The sequence below is a fragment of the Orycteropus afer genome, unplaced genomic scaffold (assembly GCF_000298275.1).
Source record: "Orycteropus afer afer isolate SDZICR_OR568_19922 unplaced genomic scaffold, OryAfe1.0 scaffold00415, whole genome shotgun sequence".
Taxonomy (NCBI): Eukaryota; Metazoa; Chordata; class Mammalia; order Tubulidentata; family Orycteropodidae; genus Orycteropus; species Orycteropus afer.
In genome coordinates this window covers 52,226-73,111 of record NW_006922002.1, presented here as the reverse complement: position 1 = coordinate 73,111, position 20,886 = coordinate 52,226, and positions in this window count along the sequence as shown.

Genomic DNA, 20,886 nt, shown 5'->3' with positions numbered 1-20,886 from the left:
ATGGTTGAAAAACATCTATTAATAATTAGAACATGGAATGTATGAATCTAGGAAAATCGGCAGTGGTCAAAAATGAAATGGAATGCATAAAGATTGATATCCTAGGCATTAGTCAGCTGAAATGGACTGGTTTTGGCCCTTTTGAATCAGACAACCATATGATTCACTGTGCCAGGAATGACAATTTGAAGAGGAATGGCATGGCATTCATCATTGCAAAGGGTGACTCAAGATCTGTCCTGAAGTACAATGCTGTCAGTGATAGGATAATATCCATATGCCTACAAGAAAGACCAGTTAATATAACTCTTATTCAAATTTATGCACCAATCACCAAAGCCAAGGACAAGGAAATTGGAGATTTTTATCAACTTCTACAGTCTGAAATTGACCAAATATGCAGTCTGAAATTGACCAAATGTGCAATCAAGATGTGGTAATAATCACTGGTGACAGGAATGCAAAAGTTGGAAACAAAGAAGAATCACTGGTAGTTGGAAAATTTGGCCTTGGTGACAGACATAACACTGGAGATCACATGATAGAATTTTGCAAGACTAATGACTTATTCATTGTAAATATCATGTTTCAACAACACAAATGGTGGCTATATATGTAGACTTCACCAGATGGAGTCCACAGGAATCAGCTTGACTACATCTGTGACAAGAGGTGAAGGAAAAGCTCAATATCTTTAGCCAAAACTAGACCAGGAGCTGATTGTGGAACAGACCATCAACTGCTGATATGCAAGTTTAAGTTGAAGTTGAAGACAATTAAAACAAGTCCACAAGAGCCAAAATATGACCTTGAATATATCCATCCTGAATTTAGAGACCATCTAAAGAATAGATTTGATGTATGAATGCCAAGGACTGAAAAACAGAAGAGTTGTGGGATGACATAAAACATCATTCATGAAGAAAGCAAGAGGTCATTAAAAAGACAAGAAAGAAAGAAACGGCAAAAATGGATGTCAGAAGAGACTCTGAAACTTGTCCTTGAGTGGAGAGTAGCTAAAGCAAATGGAGGAAATGATAAGACAAAAGAGCTGAACAGAAGATATCAAAGAGCAGCTCAAGCAGATAAAGCCAATTACTCTAATGAAGTGTGCAAAGACCTAGAGTTAGAAAACCAAAAGGGAAGAACATGCTCATCATTTCTCAAGCTGAAAGAACTGAGGACAAAATTTAAGCCTTGAGTTGCAATACTGAAAGATCCTATGGGCAAAATATTGAATGATGCAGGAAACATCAAAAGAAGATAGAATACACAAAGTCACTGTACCAAAAAGAACTGGTTGATGTTTATCCATTTTAGGAGATGGCATATGTTCAAGAACCAATGGTATTAAAGGAAGAAGTTGAAGATGCACTGAAGGAAATGGCAAAGAGCAAGGCTCCAGGAATTGATAGAATACTCACTGAGATATTTAAAGAAATGGATGCCCTGCTGAAGGCACTCACTCGGTTATGCTAAGAGATTTGGAAGACAACTACCTGGCCAACTGACTGGAAGAGATCTATATTTGTACCGATTTAAAAGAAAGGTGATTCCACAGAATGTGGAAATTATCAAAAAATATCATTAATGTCACATGCAAGTAAAATCTTACTGAAGATAATTCAAAAATGATTGCAGCAGTATATTAACAGAGAACTTCCAGAAATGCAAGCTGGATTCAGAAGAGGACATGGAACAAGGGATATTATTGCTGATGTCAGCTGGATCTTGACTCAAAGCAAATAATATCAGAAAGATATTTCCTTGTGTTTTATTGACTACACAAAAGCATTTGATTGTGTGGATCATAACAAATTGTGGATAACATTGAGAAGAATGGGAATTCCAGAACACGTAATTGTACTCATGAGAAACCTGCACATAGAGCAGGAGGCTGTCATTCAAATAGAGCAAGAGGACACCACATGGTTTAAAAATCAAGAAAAGAGTTTGTCAAGATTGTATCTTTTCACCATGCTTATTTAATCTATATGCTAAGCAAATAATCTGAGAAGCTGGACTATATGAAGAAGAATATGACATCAAGATTGGAGGAAGAATCATTAACAACCTGTGATGTGCAGATGACACAACCTTGCTTGCTGAAAGTGAGGATGACTTGAAGTACTTACTGATGAAGATTACAGAATACAGTCTGCAGTATGGATTACATCTCAATATAAGGAAAACTAAAATCCCCACAACTGGACCTATAAGCAGCATCACAATAAATGGAGAAAAGATTGAAGTTGTCAGAGACTTCGCATTGCTTGGTTCTACAATCAACACAAGTGGAAGCAGCAGTCAAGACATCAGACAACGTATAGTATTGGGCAAGTTGGCTGCAAAGGACCTTTTTCAAGTGCTGAAGAGCAAAGATATCTCCTTGGGGACTAAGGTGTGCCTGACACAAGCCATGAAATTTTCATTTGCCTCCTATGCATGTGAGAGCTGGACAATGAATAAGGAAGATGGAAAAAGAGCTGATGCTTTTGAGTTGTGCTGGCGAAGAATGTTGAAAGTACAATGTTGTTGTTGTGTGCTGTTGAGTTGTCTCTGACTCATAGCAACCCCTCCTTCGGTTTCTGAGGCAGTATCACTACAGAAGTAGATTGGCCAATCTTCCTTCCAAGGAGAGGCTGGTGGGTTTGAACTGCCAACCTTCTGGTTAGCAGTCAAGTGCCTTAGGCACTATGCCACCAGAGCTCCCAAAAGTACCAGAGACTGCTGAAAGAACTAACAAATCTGTCCTGGAGGAAGTGCAGCTGGAATGTTCCTTGGAAGCGAGAATGGCCAGACTACATCTTGCCTACTTTGGTCATGTTGTCAAAAGGGACCATTTCCTGGAGAAGGATGTCATGCTCGGTAAAGTGGAGGGTGGACGAAAGAGGGGAAGGCCCTCAACAAGATGGATTGACACAGTGCCTGCAGTGATGGCCTCACTTATAGCAAGGATCGTCGAGCTGGTGTGGGACCAGGCAGTGTTTCATTCCCCTGTGCATAGTGTCGCCATGAGTCGGAGAGGACTCGATGCCAGCTACCAACAACAACAACAACAACAAAAACAAACTTTCCTTGTTTTATTCCTACAATGGCTGGAATTTTACAGATGACAGGTTAGGATTTCAGTTTTTGATTTGTTTCAAAGTTGAATAAGAATTATATTCTTCATAGTTTTAATAATTAAATCATCCAGTTTCACACTGGTCAATAAAATTTTCTATGATAATGGAAATAATCTTTCATGCTGTCCAATACAGTAGCCACTAGACAATGTGCCTACTAAGTACTTAAAATGTGAGAAACAGAATTGTAATTTTAAAAAATTTTGATTTATTAAAATTTAATAGTCACATGAAGATAGAAGCTATTATTTTGCATAGCACAAATCCAATTGAGTCTCTAAACTTCATAATTTCCAGTCTATTTTTACCCAAATAAAAGCAAGTTTCTTTTCATATAACAACTTAATGATAAAACATAATATAAATTCTACTACTAGTCAGTGAGGACATCAGTGTCATCTGTGGGCTTCTTAAAAATGTAGAAGCTTAGACTCTGCTCTAAACCTACTAAATCAGAGTCTACATTAACAAGAGCCCCAGGTTAAGAATTTATTAAAGTTTAAAAATTACTACTATAAACTATCCATACAAACAGTCTTGGTTTACAGATAGTGGTGAGGGAAAGCAAGGACGATTCTATTAGAATCCTTCTAAGTACCCTCTCTGTAGCTCAGGGGTCTGCAACCTCCCTGAGTATTGGGCATGACATTTTAGGGGAAATACTAGGATCTCTCTACGTGATTCTTTTTTTTTTTTTTTAGTATGTTACACCTACTCACAAGCATCTTATTTTTTGATTGCTTTGTTGGAAGGTGGCATGTTTGAATCAGGGGTTTATTAATGTGCTCTTGTCATATAGTTCACGATAAAATAAGTCTCCAAAGTACAAATCAACATCTGCATTGATTTTCTGTTTATTTTCAATTAAATCAATTCTATCTCATTGGTAGCATTAAAAATTATACACATGAAAAATGTTGAATTGGCAAATGTTGTGTTATATATATATATATATATATCTACAACAATAAGAAGGGAAAAATGTTAATGTTATATGTATTTGTGACTACCATACACCTGGCACTCTTCTGTAGTATTTTGGGGAGTGAATGTTGTAGCATATAATAGAGAGTGGAGGTGGTGATTTTAACATTTAGTTGATTTTAAATTGAATATTTATCCCTATAAGTGTGGGTAACTGCAAACCCAATGTTCTGGTTACCTAGTGCTGCTCTGACAAGAATATACCACAAATGGGATGCCCTTAACAAATAGGAGTTTATTCTTACAACTTGGAGGCTTTAAGTCCAAGTTCAAAGTGCCAGGCTCTAGGGGCTGGATGAAAGCCCCTTAGCTTTGGGCTTCAGCTCTGCCTCCAGCTCCTAGCCCACTGAAGCTAGAGGCATTTCTTCACTCAAACAGCTGCTGGCTGCTGAGGCTGAGAAGCTCAAGGTTGACAAATAAAATGGTACAGTCCCTATGTTACCAAACCACACAGCAAGCCATTAATTTAAGTCCATTGTAAGTCCATAGGACGGCAGAGCATGGTAGGCTGCTGAACGATGACATGTCTAAATGCAGGGTCCAAGTGTGCTATAGGCTAGAGACCATTCCCCAAGGCTTCTGCTTATATAAAGGAAGCAGATCACATATAATTTTAGACTTAGAGAAGAGTTGCAAAGATAGTACAGAGAATACCCATAGTGCCAGCTTCTCCTCATGTTAACACCATACAGACTAAACTTCCATTAGCAAAACTAAAATGTTAACATTGATACAATATCCTAAACTACTGACTTTATTCTATTTTCCCAGTTTTTCACCCATGTCCTTTCCTGTTTTAGGATTCAGTTCAGGATCTTGTATTGCACTGAGTTTTCATTTCTCCTTAGTCTCCTCCAATCTGTGACAGTTACTCCATCTTTACCTGTCTTTTATGATCTTGAAACATTTCAAGAGTACTGGTTAGGTATTTGTAGAATGTCCCTCAATTTGAACTTGTCTTATATTTTTTCAAGGTTAGATTGTGTTTCTGGATTTTTCCCTCTCTTTTAAACAATTTATTTCCTGGCTTCTTTTTTCAGAAATACTCATGATGAATGTTATAGAATCAGGCTACTTGCATTAATGAATGAAATATAGGTTCTAATTGTACCCCCTTGCTGAAGAGTGTGCTGGTTTGGAAAGAAGTTAATCGCCATTATTTTTTATTTATTTTTATTTTTTATGGAGGGAAACCTCTTTTAAAAGAAAAACATCTGGATATTACCCTTAAAAATAATGCTTTACTAAGAAACCATCTGTATGAGACCAAAAGTTCAACATTTACTCTAAATCAACGATGAGAAGATAAGGGAGTAGGGAAACTAGAGTACTGGAAATGGGACAACCAGAACATAATTAAAGAGAGCATTGACACATTGTGAAAAATGTAGCTAATATCATTAAACAATTTGGAAATTGTCAAAACTAACTTTGACCAAAACTACAATAAAATATTACTTAAAAAAAAAAGAAGCAGCAGCAGTAGTCACCTAATCAACTGTAGGCCAAAACATAATTGTGAAGCTGTTTCAGATGTTCTTTTTTGTAAGAATATTTGATTATTGAAGAATGGGTTGGTCTGAGAGAATAGGGGTTAACTACCATTGCAAGAAAATGTGGCCCAGGCAAAGGAGATTTGTTAAGGCATTATGCTTAAGGCTTTTCAGAAAATGCAGCTGAATGTTGGGTTGAAAATAAATGTATTATGATGTTTCTTATTTCTATATAAGGTAATAATAAGTTTCTTTCACATTTTTCCCATTCTAGGCACTATATTTCACCTAGGTCATGATTGGCATTTATTGTTGTATTTGTGGAAAGCATGAATGGATTGCATATAATTTTTATCTGTAATATGTGAAATAAGAGGCATCTTAATTTCACAAATTAAAAAAACAAAAAACTGATGTTCAATGATACTAAGTCACTTACTTTTTGTCTAAGTATCTAGTTGGTGGAGTGGATAAAAGGTAACCATGCTCCTTCAACTCCAAAGGCAATACTTTCACCTTTGCATTATGCATGCCATTGCATTGACATATTATCTCTTCTACTACCATCTGTCAGTTTGTTGTACCATGGTGGCTTGCATGTTGTATGGCTGGAAGTTTTGCCACCAGTATTTCTAATAGCAGCAGGGTCACCCATGGTGGTAGGTTTCAGCAGAGCTTCCAGACTAAGACAGACTGGGAGAAAGGACCATCTACTTCACACAAAAATTTATCACTAAAAACCTTAAGAACAGCATTGGAAACTCACTATCTGATATATTACTTGAAAACTTTATGAATAGCAGTGAAACATTGTCTGATACAGTGCTAGATGATGAACCCTTCAGGTAGGAAGGCACTCAAAATACAACTGAAGAAGAGCTACCTCCTCAAAGTAGAATCTACCATAATGACGTGGATGGAGAAAAGTTTTCAGGACCTTCATTTGCTGCTGGGGTACAATTCAATATGGGAAGAAACAGTTGTAAATATTCATAAATAATCAGAATGTGGAATGTAATAAGTATGAGTCTAAGAAAATTGGAAGTGGTCAAAAATGGTATGGAATATATAAAGATCTATATCCTAAGGATTAGTGAGCTGAGATAGACTGGTATTGGCCATTTTGAATCAGACAATCATATGGACTACTATGCTGGGAGTGAAAAATTAAAGAATAACATCACATTCATTATCAAAAAGTATATTTCAAGATCTATACTAAAGTACAATGCTGTCCATGATAGGATAATATCCATATCCTTACAAGGAAGAGCAGTTAATACAACTATTATTCATATTTACACACACACACAAAACCAAACTCACTGTTGTTGAGTCGGATCTGACTCATAACGACTCCTCCTTGGGTCTTCAAGGCTGTATCACTACGGAAGTAGATTGCCCAACATTCCTTCCAAGGAGTGTCTGGTGGGTTTGAACTACCAGCCTTCTGGTTAGCAGTCAAATGCCTTAGGCACTGCACCACTAGTGCTCCTATATCGATATACAGTACTTTAAATTATTTAACCAATCCACCAAGATCAAAATTTAGACTAGTTCAAATTTACACACCAACCACTAAAGTCAAAAATGAAGAAATTGAAGATTTTTACCAACTTGTAATTTTACCAACTGAAATTTAACAAACATGCAATCAAGATATATTGATAATTATTATCTTTGCCATTCCAAATGATATAAGAATTTTATTTAAAAGTTTTGAAAAACTTACATCTGACAATAGCTAATGCCCAAGTTCAAAACCTGCTCATTGGATATGAGTGAACTCAATCTTACATCTATCTAGTTGAGTGATGTCCATGGTCAACTGAGGGCTCTAATTCTTGTCACACCCTCTTCATTATCATTCAGGAACTATGCTTGCCCTTGTGAAGCTTATATTCTAGACAGAACATATTTTTATGTCTAGAAGATATACAAATAAAGAACATAGCTTGTCTTCAGGTGATAAAAATTCCAGGAAGGAGAAAAAAAGTAAAAGTAATGGGAGAAAAATTTAAACAGGGTGGTCAGAAGAGGGCCCTAATAGAAGGACCTTTGAGGTCCAGGAAGATGTCTGGGTCCCTAAATTCCATTTAATCACTCCTGCCAGCAGCGCCACCCCTCCCAGCTGAAGAAATTACTCCATCTTTGTCTATTAAGCCACCCTCACCAAGAAAGCTATTATCCCTTTCACCATCATTTTGTAAGATTAATCCAGCTATGACTGAATAATCTTTGTCTGAGATCACATCTGGGGCATTTCCTGGGCCATCCTGAGGCATATGCCTTAGAAGACATTGCTTCATGTTCCCATAACGTACCCTCACTACCCATTTTTGCTTCTGGACTTATAACTAGACTTAAATCCCAGTGAGCCCCAAAAGATGAAGTACAAAGTCTGACCCAGGAGGAGTTACACTACACTCTAAAAAAATTGCTTGAATTTACAAACAGAAAAGTGGGGAATACATGTGTGAATAGCTATTAGCAGTGTAAGATAAGGTGCAAGGAACATAAAGTTGGATCCACTTGAGATTTTTGATATGGGCCACCAGGCACAGATCCGTTAGTCAGTGTTTCAGCTCTAGAGGTTAGTAAAGGACTTAATAGTGTATTTGATTGGTTCACTGAAGCATATGTTAAGCAGTGGCCTACACTAAATCAAGTTGAAGTGGTAGACCTGTAGTGATATACTGTAGAAGATGGTGTCCAAAGACTAAAGGAAATTGACATGTTAGTGTAGATTTATCAGGCTGGACCCACAGACCACCCATGGAATGTCCCTTTGGACAATTACCAGACCAGTGAGGTTCGAGTTTGTGAAGGGAGTTTCAGCATATTCAAAAACTACTGTGATTGCTATTTTATGTAGGTCAAATTTGACAGTTGGAGTTGCCCTGATTTAAGACACCTAACTACAATGGACACAACTTTGCTTGCTGAAAATGAAGATGATTTGAAGCACTTAGTGATGAAGATTAAAGTATGCAGTATGGCTTACACCTCAATATAAAGAAAACAAAAATCTTGACAACTGGACCAATAAACAATTTGATGATAAATGGAGAAAAGAATGATGGTGTCAAAGAGTTCATATTACTTGGTTCCACAATCAACACCAATGAAAGCAAAAAAAAAAAAAAAAAAAAATTCAGTGCCATCGAGTTGATTATGACTCATAGTGACCACCTTTGGGTTCCTGAGGTGGTAAATCTTTACAGAAGTAGATTTCCCAGTCTTCTTTCCATGGGGTGGCTGGTGGGTTTGAACTATCAACCTTCTTCTGGTCATCAGTCAAATGCCTTAGGCACTACACTACCAGAGCTCCAAAGGAAGCAGCAGTCAAGGAATCAGATATATTGCACTGGGCACATCTGTGGCAAAAGACCTCTTTAAAGTGCTGAGCAGCAAAGATATCTCTTTGAAGACTAAGGTCAGCCTAACCCAAGGCATGGTATTTTTCAATCCCCTCATATGCATGTGAAAGCCGGACAATGAATTAGGAAGATCCAAGAACAGTTGATGCTTTTCAGTTGTAGTGTTGGTGAACAATAACTGAAAGTACCATGGACTACCAGAAGAACTAACAGTTCTGTCCTGGAAGAAGTGAAGCCAGAATGCTTCTTGGAAGGAAGAATGGCCAGATTTCATCTGACCTACTTTGGTCATGTTGTCAAAAGGGACCAATCCCTGGAGAAGGATATAATGCTTGGTAAAGTGGATGGCCAACAAAAAAGGGGAAGGCCCTCGATAAGATGAATTGACATAGTGGCTGCAATGATGGGCTCAGGTATAGCAAGGATTTGGGGGCTGGCACAGGACCAGACAGTGTTTGGTTCTGTTGTACATAGCGTTGTTATGAGTCGGAGTCTCATACAACAGTCTCAACAACAGCCACAATGGAGCTGAGTGGACCCCAAGGTGTTAGGGGTCATCTGGAACCACTTAGTTGACAAAGACAAGGTGTGCATAGTTACTGTAAGTGACAGCAGAGTTAAAGCAGACAAAGACAAGGTGAACATGTTTACTATAATGGACAGGAGAGCCAAAGCAGAAATCATTATAATCTGACTTGTGTGGAGTTATGGTATTGGCCCCTTAGTCATTGTGACCCTTGGAATAAAACAAATGGGCAATTTAAATATTTACTTGATTTGTACAAGAGGAAGAATTCTAGGGCAAGTGAATGGCAGTATAACTTGAATTGCCACAGTAGACAGTCATAGGCCCTCAACCAATTCCCAGACCTGAGGCTATTTACAGACATACAACCCTTTGAATGAAGGGGATCCTTGAGAAAGGATCACACTGCATTGCCAAAAATTTATACTGTTAATCTTTCCCCTAGTCTTCCCCAAATAGATCTATGGCCTTTCACAAGATTGTCTGTTCATTGGGGAAAAGGAAGTCATCAGATTTTTGGGGATTACTGGACACTGGCTCTGAACTGACACTAATTCCAGGAGACCCAAAAGGCTCACCAGTGAGAATGGGGTCATATAGAGGTCAGGTTATTAATAGAGCCTTATCTCAAGTCTGTCTCACAGTGGCTCCAGTGGGTCCCCAAAGCCATCATGTAGTAATTCCCTCAGTTTCAGAGTGCATAACTGGCAGAACCCCCACACTGAGTCCTTGACATGAGGAATAAGGGCTATTATAATAGGAAAAGCCAATTAGAACTGCCTCCACCTACAAAAATACTATGCCAAAAGCAATATCACATTCCTGGAGGGGTTGCAAAGATTACTGCCATCATCAAGGACTTAAGGATGCAGGGGTGGTGATTCCTACCATGTCCTTATTTAACTTGCCTATTTGGCTTGTGCAAAAAAAAAAAAAAAAAGACAGATCTTGGAGAATGACAGTGGATTATCATAAACTTAACCAGGTGGTAACTCCAATTGCAGCTGCTGTTCCAGATGTGGTTTCATTGCTTGAGCAAGTAAATACATCTCCTGGTACTTGGTATGCAGCTCTTGATCTGGCCTCTTTCTCCACTCTTGTTCCAAAGGAACAACAGAAGCATTTTCCCTTCAGCTGGTGAGGTCAACCATACACCGCCACTGTCCTACCTCAGAGCTGTATCAACTCCCTAGCCCTATGGCATAATTTAGTCCTCGTACAAGATATCACACTAGTTCACATAGCAAGGAAGAAATAACAATGACTCTAGACTTACTGGTAAGACATTTCTGTGCTAGACTGTAGGAAATTAATTCAACAAAAATTTAGGTACCTCCCACCTCAGTGAAATTTCTAGAAGTCCGGTGGTGTTGGACATGTTGAGATATTCCTTCTAAAGTAAAGGATAAGTTGTTATATTTGTTCCCCACCCACAACTAAAAAGAAAGCACACCACCTGGTGGGCCTCTTTGGATTTTGGAGGCAGTATGTCCCTGAGTTGGGTGTGATACTGTGGCTTATATATCAAGTCACTCAAAAGCTGTAAGTTTTGAGTGGGGTCCAGGACAAGAAAAGGCTCTGCAACAGGTTCAGACTGCCATGCAAGCTTCTCTGCCACTTGGACTATATGACCCAGTCGATCCAATGAAATGTCACTGACAGAGATACTGTTTGGAATCTTTGGCAGGCTCCTATAGGTGAATCACAATGTAGACCTTCAGGATTTTGGAGCAAAAATGTGCTATCTTCTGGAGACAATTACTCTCTTTTTGAGAAACAGCTTTTGGCTTGTTTCTGGGCTTTAGTAGAGACTGAATGTGTAACCACTGGACACTAAATAACCATGCAGCCTGAGCTGACTATCATGAACTGGATGTTGTCTGACCCACAGAGTCATAAAGTCAGATGTGCACAGAAGCACTCCATCATTAAATAAGAGATCAAACTGAAGCAGGACCTGAGGCACAAGTAAGTTACATGAGGAAGTGGCCAAAATGCTCATGGTCTCCAGTACTGCCTCATTATCTTCTCTCTCCCAGTCTGCAACTATGGCCTCATGGGGAGTTCCTTATGATCAGAAAACTCATGCATGGACAGATGGTATGTGAAATAAGCAGGTACCACTTGAAAGTGGACAGTGGTAGCATTGCAGACTTTTTCTGGGAACTCCCTGAAGGACAATGGTAAAGGGAAATTCTTCCAATGGGCAGAACTTTGAGCATTGAATCTGGTTGTTCACTTTGCTTGGAAGGAAAAATGGCTTGATGTGCAACTGTATACTGATTCATGGGCTGTGACCAATGGTTTGGCTGGATAGCCAGGGACTTACTTGGGAGGAATGAGATTGGAAAATTGGTGACAAGGAGGTATGGAGAAGAGGTATGTGGATAGATCTCTCTAAATGGGCTAAAGAAGTAAAGATACCTGTGTCTCATGAGAATGCTTACCTCCTTGGTAGAGGAGGACTTTAAGAATCAAGTTAATAGGATGAGACGTTCTGTGGAAACCAGTCATCCTCTTTCCCTAGTCACTCTTGTCATTGCTCAACGGACTCATGAAAAGAGTGGCCATGGTGGCGAGAAAAACTGTTATGCACAGGCTCAGCAATGCAGACTTCAACTCACCAAGGTTGACTTTGTTACAGCCACTGTTGAGTGCCCAAGCAGCAGAAGCTAACACTAAGTTCTCAATATGGCACCTTTCCTTGAAGTGGTCAGCTAGTAACTTTGTGGCAAGTTGATTACATTAAACCACTTGCACTGTTTTATCTTACTGGAATAGGCATTTACTCTGGATATGTATTTGCATTCCATGTACACAATACATTTGACAAAACTATCATCTGTGAATTCACAAAAATGCCTTACCCATCTTCATGGTACCCCAAACAGCATCATCTCAGAATAAGGGACTCACTTCACAGCAAATGAAGTGTGGCAATGGGCCCATGCTCATGGAATTCACTGGTCTTACCATGTTCACCACCATCGTGAAGCAGCTGGCTTGATAGAATGGCCTTCCAAAGACACAGTTATGGTGCCAGGTAGGTGACAATACTATGCAGAGTTGGAGCATCTTCAGGAGGCTGAATACTCTCTAAACTAGCATCCAATATATAGTGCTGTTTCTCCATAGCCATAATTCATGGGTCTAGGAATCAAGAAGTAGGAGTGGGAGTGACACCACTCACAATTACCCCTAGTTACCCATTTGAAAAATTTTGCTTCTTGTCCCCATGACCCTATATTCTATGTGTCTAGAGATTTTAGTTCCAAAGGAAGGAATGCTCCAACCAGGTTATACAACCTGATTCTATTGAACTGGAAGGTAAAAATGGCAACCTGGCCACTTTGGGCTCCCCATGTCTCTGGATCAAAAGATGAAGAAGGAAGTTACCATATTGGCTGGTGTGATTGATCTTGATTACCAAGGGGAGACCAGATTAATATTATGTAATGGTGGTAGAGAAGAGTTTGTCTGGAATACAGGAGATCCTTTAGGGCATCTCTTAGCACTACCATGTCCTGTGATTAAAGTCAATAGAAAATTGCAGCAACCTAATTCTGACATGATTACTAATGGCTTAAATGCTTCATGAATGAAGATTTGGGTTACTCTACTCAACCAACTGTGGTACTTGCTGAGGATAAAGGGAATATGGAATGGGTGGTAGAAGAATGTAGCTCTAAATACCAGTTATGATCATGTGACCAGTTGCAGAAACAAGGACTGTAATTATTAGAAATATCTCTTCCCTGTTGTGTTATATGTTTATGGAGAAGCCTCCAGACTGATGCCTGACCCATGGATTTGGGACTTGCTAGCCTCCACAACCCCATGAGCCATTTCCTTGAACTAAATCTCTCTCTCTCCCCATTTCACTGGTTTTTGCTTCTCTAGAGAACCCAGCCTAAGACAGTATGTCAATGCCTTTGAAAAGATATGAACTATAGATACTTTTTATAAAAGTAAGATTTAACTTTTCAGAATGCCCTCTAACTGGGATATGCTATTTAGATTGAATTTGCTCCCACGACTAAATGATATGAATCATGTGGTTATAATGTGTCTTAGGGTGAGAGAAGAGGGGCAGTGAGGTGGGCATCCCAGGGAATGCCCATGACCAAGTGAAGGGAGGCATCTGGAGATGAACCTGTGAAGGAGGCAAAGACAGAGAAGCCAGACAGATGCAAAGAGAACAGAGGTTCGGGGCGGGAGGGCAGGATATCAGTAGTACTAGGAGGAGGCAATTTCCAGACAGTTGTGAGGTCAACAGTGTTAATGCTTCAGATAGAACTCACAAAGTCAAGTAAGTCAAGAGCTGAAAATTGTCCAATTAATTGAGGAAAGAAGAGAAGACAGAAGTTAGGATTACCGTGGCCCAAGAAACATGTGTCAGAGACCTGTTTTTGCATGTATCTGTTTCTGTTTAGTTCCTGTTGGACATTTTTGGGGCGTGTGGGGAGTGAATGTACAAACATGGATTATTCTGGAAGCAGCTGGCACAGTTTTCTTCAGGCCACCTGCTTTGGGGAAGCAGTAATTCCATAAATGCAAAGAAGCAAATAATTACAGATAGTATCTGTCTGCTTTAGCATTTCCATAAAAGGCCAATTCCAATTGTGTTCTAAAAATGGCAAATGTTTTCAAATGATCCATCATTGATGCAGCATTTTGAGGATGGATTTTCATCCATTCAGCAGTAACACAAATTTTTAGCAGGAGGTATCAGTTATTCCAGAAAAGAGTTGGTGGTGTTTCATCTGACTTGGGGCACTCATTTAAGCAGTGTTATTGTTTTAGTGAGTGACAGAAGTTTACATGTGAGATTAACTCCTTTTTTTCACCAGCTCATTTAGAAAGTACTGCAGGAACTTATGTTTTGGCAACTGTAGAGTAGTTATTGCTATGGTTAAGAGCAATGATGATTCCTGGTGGCAAGGTCACTTCTAAGTGAAAGGAACAACTTACATTCTGACGTGTCTCTTGGTACCAACCTGGAAAAAGTAGATTTAGATCTAAGAGAACTTGGGACATTTTTACCTTCCTGGGCTTTGTTTCTGACTTTGCCAAAGAAGAGAATGTGAGATAATGGAACAATAATAATGATAGAGATGCTTTTAATAGTTAACACTGAACAATTACCCTATTCTAGGCTATGTGCAAGGAACCCTGGTGGTGATTAAGCAGTTGGCTCGTGGTTTAAACTCACCAGCCACACCATGGGAGAAAGATGTGGCAGTTTGCATCACGATGATTCCAGCCTTGGAAGCCCAATGGAACAGTTCTACTCTGCCCTTACAGGGTTGCTATGAGTTGGAATTGACTTGTTGATAATAGTTTTTTTTTTTTTTTTTGAGGCTAAGTGCAAAGCTCTTGAAAGGGTTATGTAATGCTATCTTCACCATAATTCTTATGAGCTATGTACCATTATATTTTACAAATAAGCAAACTGACGTGCAGAGGGGTTAGATAACTTGCCTGAAATCAAACAGCTAATAAGAGGTGGAGTTGAACAGCAAACCTTGGTGCTTTGATTCCAAGGCCTCTGTCATCCAGTACTCCTTATGTATGTAAAGTGTCCAGTACAGTGCCTGGCACAGAGTAGGTCTTCACTAGATGTTAGTTTCTTCTTTTCTGGGTAGCAGTTGGCCTGAACGGAAGGCTTGTTATCTCTTTTAAGAGGTAATGGCCACACACCAAGAACATGACCTAGACACTGGTCAGCCTGGGCTGGAATGACAAGCATGAGGAGGGTGAAGGTTGCAGGGCTCTCTGAACCCGCTGAGGGATTCAAGAACATTATATAACTTTCTGAGTCATTCTTTGGTCATTTTGTGGTATTTCTTGCTCACATCCTTAGCAGTAATTCTTGATTTTTGTTATTAATGAATACTTTAAAAAACACGCACAAAAACCTCAAAACTTCTACTAGTTGAAGTCTGATCACTATGGTTTGGAGGGTGTGGAGGAATTTGAAAGGAATGCTTTTTAAAATCTGCTACCCTAAAATATGCTGCAAGGTTAATGGAGAGGAGGTTATTCCTATCATGCAGGAGCAGAATTCGCTGAATCAGTTCTAAGTTCCAGAGGTAGAAGAGAAGCTAGCCTTTTTTATCCAAATGGGTGGGCCTTTTTACTGAGACACTGAACTTCTCTGCTATTTCCAGTGATCTGAAGCCTGAGGGAAAATGGACAGGATCCAAAGAGGAAACTAAAGGGTAGGGTTTCTCATCACCCTACTCAGATTTTGTTTCTGCTCATGGAAAGGTTAGTGGAGAGATTCCCACAGTGTATCAGAGCAGTCCTTGCTGGCTGGTAGAGAAAGAGTGACACTTCCTACAGGTCTTTGAGGAAACAGCAGTAGCATGTAGCAGGAAGCCACCTAGAGCTTCCTGGGCCTGGCCATCTGACCTTTCCCTTTATGGGCCCAGCTAAGTGAGGTCTTCACCTTTCCTTACAGTAGTCCTGTGTTCAGGGCACAAGTAACTTCACATGCCTTTTATCTGAAATCCTGAAAAAAACAAAGAGCTGAAAGCCCAATCACACATTTATATTTTAAATACAACATTGGTGCCTAAATTCAAACTCCTGTATTGTAATTAAGTTGCATTAAGCAGGTTTATAGCTATAAGACTTACAGGTTTAACCGCTTTGGAAGACAGTCTGGCAAGCAAAGAAAGAAAAATGAACTCCTGAGTCAGAATGCCTGGGATTGATCCAGACTCCAGTATTTACCAGTTGTACACCTTGGATGAGTCACTTAAGATCTTAGTGCCCCAGTTTGCTCATCTATAAAGCAGGGCTAACAATAATACCAGCAGCTCATAGGGTTATTGTGAATGTTAAATGTATCTTAAAAGTAATAAAAGTTAGCTATTGTTATTTTAATTTTTGTTGTTACAAATGGCATATCCTTATCAAGTCATCAATAAAAACTGTTAAGGAAATTCGTTGTTTTAGTCCTTTGTATTCAAATTCTATGTAAAAGCTAAGCAAAGTGAGGTTAGTTATTTCTGATTGTAGCAAACAGTTATCAGTTCACACTATTTTATAAATTATTCCTAAAATTCCTTTTCATACATGTTTTTATTTGCTCCCTTTACTTGAGTTATAATTTACATACATAGGATGCACTAATGCTAGTTCAGTAAGTTTTGACAAATGGATATTTGCATGCACCTACCATCCCAATCCAAATATATTTCTATAACCCTGGAAGGTTCTCTCATGCCTCATTCAAACAACTGATGGAATTTAAATCACAAAATATTAGGTTTGCCTGTTCTAGGGCTCCATATAAATTATGTACTCAATATGTTTTTGAGATTCATTCATATTGGTGCATGTATGAGTAAAAAAAAAAAACAAAAAATAAACTCATTGCCATTGAGTCGACTCCAACTCATAGCCACCCTCTTTGGGTTTCCAAGGTGGTAAATCTTTATGGAAGTAGATTGCCCAGTCTTCCTTCCATGGAGCAGGTGGTGGGTTTGAGCCACCCACCCTCTGCTTAGCAGTCAAACATCTTAGGCACTACACCACCTCCATTCGTGTATATGAATAATTCATAATATTGCATTTCTGAATAGTATCTGTTGTATTAATATTTAACACTCTGTTTATCTAGTCACTTACTGATGGACATTTAGAATGCTTCTGATTTTTTTCTTATTATGAATGTTCTTATACAATTCTTTTTATGGAAATATATATTTTATTCTTCTTAAATAAAAATTTAGGAGTGTAAGTACTGGGTTAAAAGATAAGTGTATGTTTAATTTTATAAGATATTGCCAAACTACTTTTCAAAGTCTACAATTTTGCACTTCCAACTATAATGTATAGGGTTCTGGTGCCCCAAAACAAAAAACCTACTGTGATCAAGTCGATTCTGACTCAAAGTGACACTATTAGGCAGAGTAGAAATGCCTCACAGTGATTCCAAGGCTGTAAATCTCAACAGAACTAGACTGCCTCATCTTTCTTCCACAGAGTGGCTGGTGAGTTCAAACCACCAACATTTTGGTTAGCAGCCAAGTTCCTTAACCACTGCACCACCAGAATCTGCTGGTGTTCCATGACCATGACCATGTAAATGCTTATTTGTATTGTCAGTTTATAAAATTTGAGTTATTTTAGTAGGTGTGAAGTGATGCCTCATTGTAGCTTTAATTTGCATTTCTCTATTTACTAATGATGTTGAGCATCTTCATTCATGTGCTTATTCGTCATTCATATATCTTCTCTAGTCATGTATCTTTTCAAGTTTTTGTCTGTCTTTATTGAGTTGTTTGTCATATTTCTGAGTTGCAGAACTTTTCTTGTATTCTAGATATAAGTCCTTTGACAGGTACATGTATTAAAAACATTTTCTCCTAGCCTTTGGCTTGCTTTTTGGATATGCTTAATGGTGTCTTTTGAAGAGAAAGGTGGTGCAGTGCCTAAGCCATTTGACTGCTAGCAAGAAGGTTAGAGGTTCAAACCCACCAGCTACTCTGAAGAAGGAAGACAGGGCAATCTACTTCCTTAAAGATTTACTGCCTTGGAAACCCAATGGAGGTCTCTGTGAGTCAGAATCGACTAGATGGCAATGTTTGGTTTTGAGAAGTTTCTAGTTTTGATGAATTGTAATTTATCTTTTTTTTTCCTTTTTTGTTAGTAGTTTTGGGGTCTTTCCTAAGACATTTTTGCTTACTCAAAGTTTGTAGTAATATTCTCCTAGAAGTTTTTTAGTTTTAGCTTTTATGTTTAGGTCTATGATCTATCTCGAATTAATTTTTATGTATGGTGTGAAACGGGTCTTATTATTTTTATACAAGATAAATATTTGTTGTTAGATTTTCATTTATTGATATGACTATCTTTTCCCTATTGAATTATCTGGACATTTTTGTCAAACAAGTTAATCCTATATGTGTACTCTATTTTTTGGGTTCTTGATTTTGCTTCATTTGTCTCCTTGATGCTTCTTGAGCAATTCTATGTCATCTTTAATACTGTAGCTTCATAGTAGGAATTCTGGTGGCACAGTACCTAAGGCATTTGACTCCAGAAGTTTGGAGGTTCAAAACCCCCAACAGCTCTGCAGAAGGAAGATGGGACAATCTACTACCATACAGATTTACTGCCTTGGAAACCCAATGGAGCTGCTATGGGTTGGAATCAGCTCCATGGCAGAGTTGTGGTTTGTTTTTTTTTTTTAAATCTGTATGTTTTTACTTTTTAAATTCTTTTCCAAGATCACTTCAAGTTTTCATATATATTTTAGAATCAACTTCTAAGAACTATAAGAAATCCTGCTAGGATTATGATTGTGAGCTAGATCTGTTGATAAATTTGGGGAGAACTGGAATTTTAACAAAACTGAGTCTTCCAACCTATTATTACTTTCCATTTCTTTCATCTTCCTTATTTTTCTCTGCAACTTGTTGTAGTTTATAATGTTGATGTCTTTCTCATCTTTGGTTAAATTTATTTTTAAGTGTTTCATATTTTCAATGTCATTGTAAAAGGAAATTTTTAGAATTTATTGTTCCATTTCTTTATTGTTATCTCAATGAATGTTCCAGGTTCACTTGGAAGGGATATATGGTGGTTGGATGTTGTTGTTGTTGCTATGTGCCATCAAGTTGGACCTGACTCATAAATGTCAATTTAGTCAAGTCTTTATATCTTTACTAAGTTTTTCTACATATATCAATACAAGAAACATGGATGATAAAATCTCCAACTATAACTATGAATTTCCTTTCTTTTTCTTTCTTTGGTTCTATTAATTTTTCATTCATGTACTTTTATACTCTATTATTAAGTATGTACAAAATTAGGATTGCTGTCTTTACATCTGTTTTTTGATTGCTGTCTTTACCTTTACTCCTTGTCTTAAACTTTGTCTGTTACCTTTATAGTTACAGAAACTTTCTTATTTGTATGGTAATTTTTTTCCATCATTTAAATTTTAAACTGTCTGTGTCTATATTTAAAATGTGTCACTTTTAAACAGAATATAGCTGGGTGTTGTTCGACACTCTCCATCCCGTCCCCACCCCCACCCCAGCACCATTTAGCCTGGCCACCCTAGCCTTTAATTAGAGTCTCTTTACATTTGATGATAGTAGATTGAATAAAGTCTACCATTTTGCTGTTAATTTCTATTTGTCCTCTTTGTCCTTTGTGCTTTGGTTTCTTCTTTCCTATCTTCTTTTAGGATAATTGAGGATATTTTATTCTCAGTTTTTATTCTATTCTTCTAGTCCATCTCCATTTCTGTGTTTTTAGCTATATCTCTTTATTAATTTTTAAAGTTGCTCTAAAGATTAAATTATGTGATATTATCTTATTACAGTTTTCATTTAATTAATATTATTCTGCATTCTGTGTAATGTAAGAACCTCAGAACAGTATACAAGCTGTCCCCAGGTTAAGCTCTGTTCCTAACTGTGTCTTTAAGAAATTTGTAGGTAAGTCAGAACAGGTGCCTATGGTTTTTATTTAGCTTTACTTTATTGCAAGAAGGAGCTCTGGTGACATTGGTTAAAGCATTGGACTGCTAACAAAAAGTTGGTGGTTAGAATCTGCAGCTGCTCCATGGGAGAAAGAAGAGGTAGTCTGCTTCTGTAAAAACTACAATCTTGGAAACCCCATGGGGCAGTTCTACAAAGTTGCTATGAGTTGGAATTGTATTTGGTTTGCTTAGTGCAACAAAAGCCTGGAAGTCTTTCATTGACATAAAAGCTGCACATGCAGAGGTGAAGGTGCTTGTGATGAAGAATTTGCTGCAAATAGGAGTTGATTCAATTGTGTCAAAGTGAAGATAAATTTACATAACATTATATAGAATAGTAAAAGAACTATAAACCAATAAGAAAAACACAGAGAATCAAGTATAAAAAGGTTTGGAAAAATGATTAAAAAAAGGAAATTCAAATAGCTAACAAACATGTAGCAGCTCTGGTGGCATAGTGCCTAAGGCATTTAACTGCTAACCAGAAAGCTAGCAGTTCGAACTTACCAGCCACTCCTCGGAAGGAAGATTGGGCAATCTTCCATAGTGATACCACCTCGGAAACCTCAGGAGGGGTCACTATGAGTCAGATCCAACTCCACGGCAGTGAGTTTGGTTTTTTGGTTTAATAAACATGTAAAAAAGCCATAATCTTCATTAGTATTGAGGGAAATATCAATTAAATTCACAGTGATATAGTGCTATACACCCAACAGTGTGACTGAAAAAACAAACAGAAGAACAACCTTTCACATAAAGTTGTAGAGAATGCAGTATAGTGGATTACTTAACATGTTCCATCTAGCCAAAGTCTTTGTAACTCCCGTCAGGTGACTAGGTGGGACTATGCAAATAAAGTGCATGAAAC